This window comes from Nothobranchius furzeri, unplaced genomic scaffold (assembly GCF_043380555.1).
Source record: "Nothobranchius furzeri strain GRZ-AD unplaced genomic scaffold, NfurGRZ-RIMD1 Scf020, whole genome shotgun sequence".
Lineage (NCBI taxonomy): Eukaryota > Metazoa > Chordata > Actinopteri > Cyprinodontiformes > Nothobranchiidae > Nothobranchius > Nothobranchius furzeri.
Window position 1 is genome coordinate 802,252 of NW_027223037.1, and position 5,740 is coordinate 807,991.

Here is a 5,740-nt window from a genome sequence, read left to right on the forward strand (position 1 = left end):
TGGGTTCATTTGTGTGAAAACAAGGTCCAATCAGGCTGAAACGTTACAGGAAGGTAGAATCTATTGAGTTGTAAGTGATCTGAACGTTTCATGATGATCGCACATTCCTATAGGGGGTCAAACCATGTCCCAAAGGTCACCGGGCCTGGTGTCACTTTAAAGAAGTAGTCCAGTTACACCTTTGAGGTCTTATAACTTGGCTTCTGAATGTCCCAGAGAGATCAGGTTTGTTTTAGTGTACTCCATTCAACAGCCCCTACAACCACAAAAAGGAATGGAGTCATTAGCACTTATGGTTTGTAAATGGCACCCAGAATTATGTTGCACGAAGCACAATTTCACATCTTTCTGGGTTCATTTGTGTGAAAACAAGGTCCAATCAGGCTGAAACGTTACAGGAAGGTAGAATCTATTGAGTTGTAAGTGATCTGAACGTTTCATGATGATAGCACTTTCCTAAGGGGGTCAAACCATGTCCCAAAGGTCACCGGATCTGGTGTCAATTTAAAGAAGTAGTGCAGTTACACATTTGTGGGCTTATAACTTGGCTTCTGAATGTCCTAGAGAGATCAGGTTTGATTTAATGTGCTCCAATCAACAGCCCCTACAACCACAAAAAGGAATGGAGTCATTAGCACTTAAGGTTTGTAAATGGCATCCAGAATTATGTTGCACAAAGCACAATTTCACAACATTCTGGGTCCATTTGTGTGAAAACAAGGTCCAATCAGGCTGAAACGCTACAAGAAGGTAGAACCTATTGAGTTGTAAGTGATCTGAACGTTTCAAGATGATCGCACATTCCTATAGGGGGTAAAACCATGTCCCAAAGGTCACCGGGCCTGGTGTCTCTTTAAAGAGGTAGTCCAGTTACACCTTTGTGGGCTTATAACTTGGCTTCTGAATGTCCTAGAGAGGTTAGGTTTGTTTTAGTGTACTCCAATCAACAGCCCCTACAACCCCAAAAAGGAATGGAGTCATTAGCACTTATGGTTTGTAAATGGCACCCAGAATTATGTTGCACGAAGCACAATTTCACATCATTCTGGGTCCATTTGTGTGAAAACAAGCTGAAACGTTACAGGAAGGTAGAATCTATTGAGTTGTAAGTGATCTGAACGTTTCATGATGATCGCACATTCCTAAGGGGGTCAAACCATGTCCCAAAGGTCACCGGATCTGGTGTCAATTTAAAGAAGTAGTCCAGTTACACATTTGTGGGCTTATAACTTGGCTTCTGAATGTCCTAGAGAGATCAGGTTCGTTTTAGTGTACTCCAATCAACAGCCCCTACAACCACAAAAAGGAATGGAGTCATTAGCACTTATGGTTTGTAAATGGCACCCAGAATTATGTTGCACGAAGCACAATTTCACATCATTCTGGGTCCATTTGTGTGAAAACAAGGTCCAGTCAGGCTGAAACGTTACAGGAAGGTAGAATCTATTGAGTTGTAAGTGATCTGAACGTTTCATGATGATAGCACTTTCCTAAGGGTATCAAACCATGTCCCAAAGGTCACCGGATCTGGTGTCAACTTAAAGAAGTAGTCCAGTTACACCTTTGTGGGCTTATAACTTGGCTTCTGAATGTCCTAGAGAGGTAAGGTTTGTTTTAGTGTACTCCAATCAACAGCCCCTACAACCCCAAAAAGGAATGGAGTCATTAGCACTTATGGTTTGTAAATGGCACCCAGAATTATGTTGCACGAAGCACAATTTCACATCATTCTGGGTCCATTTGTGTGAAAACAAGCTGAAACGTTACAGGAAGGTAGAATCTATTGAGTTGTAAGTGATCTGAACGTTTCATGATGATAGCACTTTCCTAAGGGGGTCAAACCATGTCCCAAAAGTCACCGGATCTGGTGTCAATTTAAAGAAGTAGTCCAGTTACACATTTGTGGGCTTATAACTTGGCTTCTGAATGTCATAGAGAGATCAGGTTTGTTTTACTGTGCTCCAATCAACAGCCCCTACAACCACAAAAAGGAATGGAGTCATTAGCACTTATGGTTTGTAAATGGCACCCAGAATTATGTTGCACGAAGCACGATTTCACATCATTCTGGATCCATTTGTGTGAAAACAAGGTCCAATCAGGCTGAAACGCTACAAGACGGTAGAATCTATTGAGTTGTAAGTGATCTGAACATTTCATGATGATAGCACTTTCCTAAGGGGGTCAAACCATGTCCCAAAGGTCACCGGATCTGGTGTCAATTTAAAGAAGTAGTCCAGTTACACATTTATGGGCTTATAACTTGGCTTCTGAATGTCCTAGAGAGATCAGGTTTGTTTTAGTGTACTCCAATAAACATCCCCTACAACCTCAAAAAGGAATGGAGTCATTAGCACTTATGGTTTTTAAATGGCACCCAGAATTATGCTGCCCTAAGCACAATTTCACATCATTCTGGGTTCATTTGTGTGAAAACAAGGTCCAATCAGGCTGAAACGTTACAGGAAGGTAGAATCTATGGAGTTGTAAGTGATCTGAATGTTTCAAGATGATCGCACATTCCTATAGGGGGTCAAACCATGTCCCAAAGGTCACCGGGCCTGGTGTCACTTTAAAGAAGTAGTCCAGTTACACATTTGTGGGCTTAAATCTTGGCTTCTGAATGTCCTAGAGAGGTTAGGTTTGTTTTAGTGTTCTCCAATCAACAGCCCCTACAACCACAAAAAGCAATGGAGTCATTAGCACTTATGGGTTGTAAATGGCACCCTGAATTATGTTGCACGAAGCACAATTTCACATCATTCTGGGTTCATTTGTGTGAAAACAAGGTCCAATCAGGCTGAAACGTTACAGGAAGGTAGAATCTATTGAGTTGTAAGTGATCTGAACGTTTCATGATGATAGCACTTTCCTAAGGGGGTCAAACCATGTCCCAAAGGTCACCGGATCTGGTGTCAATTTAAAGAAGTAGTCCAGTTACACATTTGTGGGCTTATAACTAAGCTTCTGAATGTCCTAGAGAGATCAGGTTTGTTTTAATGTGCTCCAATCAACAGCCCCTACAACCACAAAAAGGAATGGAGTCATTAGCACTTATGGTTTGTAAATGGCACCCAGAATTATGTTGCACGAAGCACGATTTCACATCATTCTGGGTCCATTTGTGTGAAAACAAGGTCCAATCAGGCTGAAACGCTACAAGACGGTAGAATCTATTGAGTTGTAAGTGATCTGAACATTTCATGATGATAGCACTTTCCTAAGGGGGTCAAACCATGTCCCAAATGTCACCGGATCTGGTGTCAATTTAAAGAAGTAGTCCATTTACACCTTTGTGGGCTTATAACTTGGCTTCTGTATTTCCTAGAGAGATCAGGTTTGTTTTAGTGTACTCCAATCAACATCCCCTACAACCTCAAAAAGGAATGGAGTCATTAGCACTTATGGTTTTTAAATGGCACCCAGAATTATGCTGCACTAAGCACAATTTCACATCATTCTGGGTTCATTTGTGTGAAAACAAGGTCCAATCAGGCTGAAACGTTACAGGAAGGTAGAATCTATTGAGTTGTAAGTAATCTGAACGTTTCATGATGATAGCACTTTCCTAAGGGGGTCAAACCATGTCCCAAAGGTCACTGGATCTGGTGTCAATTTAAAGAAGTAGTCCAGTTACACATTTGTGGGCTTATATCTTGGCTTCTGAATGTCCTAGAGAGGTTAGGTTTGTTTTAGTGTTCTCCAATCAACAGCCCCTACAACCACTAAAAGGAATGGAGTCATTAACACTTATGGTTTGTAAATGGCACCCTGAATTATGTTGCACGAAGCACAATTTCACATCATTCTGGGTTCATTTGTGTGAAAACAAGGTCCAATCAGGCTGAAACGTTACAGGAAGGTAGAATCTATTGAGTTGTAAGTGATCTGAACGTTTCATGATGATAGCACTTTCCTAAGGGGGTCAAACCATGTCCCAAATGTCACCGGGCCTGGTGTCACTTTAAAGAAGTAGTCCAGTTACACATTTGTGGGCTTATAACTTGGCTTCTGAATGTCCTATAGAGGTTAGGTTTGTTTTAGTGTACTCCAATAAAAAGCCCCTACAACCACAAAAAGGAATGGAGTCATTAGCACTTATGGTTTGTAAATGGCACCCAGAATTATGTTGCACGAAGCACAATTTCACATCATTTTGGGTCCATTTGTGTGAAAACAAGGTCCAATCAGGCTGAAACGTTACAAGAAGGTAGAATCTATTGAGTTGTAAGTGATCTGAACGTTTCATGATGATAGCACTTTCCTAAGGGGGTCAAACCATGTCCCAAAGGTCACCGGATCTGGTGTCAATTTAAAGAAGTAGTCCAGTTACACATTTATGGGCTTATAACTTGGCTTCTGAATGTCCTAGAGAGATCAGGTTTGTTTTAGTGTACTCCAATCAACATCCCCTACAACCTCAAAAAGGAATGGAGTCATTAGCGCTTATGGTTTTTAAATGGCACCCAGAATTATGCTGCCCTAAGCACAATTTCACATCATTCTGGGTTCATTTGTGTGAAAACAAGGTCCAATCAGGCTGAAACGTTACAGGAAGGTAGAATCTATGGAGTTGTAAGTGATCTGAACGTTTCAAGATGATCGCACATTCCTATAGGGGGTCAAACCATGTCCCAAAGGTCACCGGGCCTGGTGTCACTTTAAAGAAGTAGTCCAGTTACACATTTGTGGGCTTAAATCTTGGCTTCTGAATGTCCTAGAGAGGTTAGGTTTGTTTTAGTGTTCTCCAATCAACAGCCCCTACAACCACAAAAAGGAATGGAGTCATTAGCACTTATGGGTTGTAAATGGCACCCTGAATTATGTTGCACGAAGCACAATTTCACATCATTCTGGGTTCATTTGTGTGAAAACAAGGTCCAATCAGGCTGAAACGTTACAGGAAGGTAGAATCTATTGAGTTGTAAGTGATCTGAACGTTTCATGATGATAGCACTTTCCTAAGGGGGTCAAACCATGTCCCAAATGTCACCGGGCCTGGTGTCACTTTAAAGAAGTAGTCCAGTTACACATTTGTGGGCTTATAACTTGGCTTCTGAATGTCCTAGAGAGGTTAGGTTTGTTTTAGTGTACTCCAATCAAAAGCCCCTACAACCACAAAAAGGAATGGAGTCATTAGCACTTATGGTTTGTAAATGGCACCCAGAATTATGTTGCACGAAGCACAATTTCACATCATTCTGGGTTCATTTGTGTGAAAACAAGGTCCAATAAGGCTGAAACTTTACAGGAAGGTAGAATCTATTGAGTTGTAAGTGATCTGAACGTTTCATGATGATAGCACTTTCCTAAGGGGGTCAAACCATGTCCCAAAAGTCACCGGATCTGGTGTCAATTTAAAGAAGTAGTCCAGTTACACATTTGTGGGCTTATAACATGGCTTCTGAATGTCATAGAGAGATCAGGTTTGTTTTACTGTGCTCCAATCAACAGCCCCTACAACCACAAAAAGGAATGGAGTCATTAGCACTTATGGTTTGTAAATGGCACCCAGAATTATGTTGCACGAAGCACGATTTCACATCATTCTGGGTCCATTTGTGTGAAAACAAGGTCCAATCAGGCTGAAACGCTACAAGACGGTAGAATCTATTGAGTTGTAAGTGATCTGAACACTTCATGATGATAGCACTTTCCTAAGGGGGTCAAACCATGTCCCAAATGTCACCGGATCTGGTGTCAATTTAAAGAAGTAGTCCATTTACACCTTTGTGGGCTT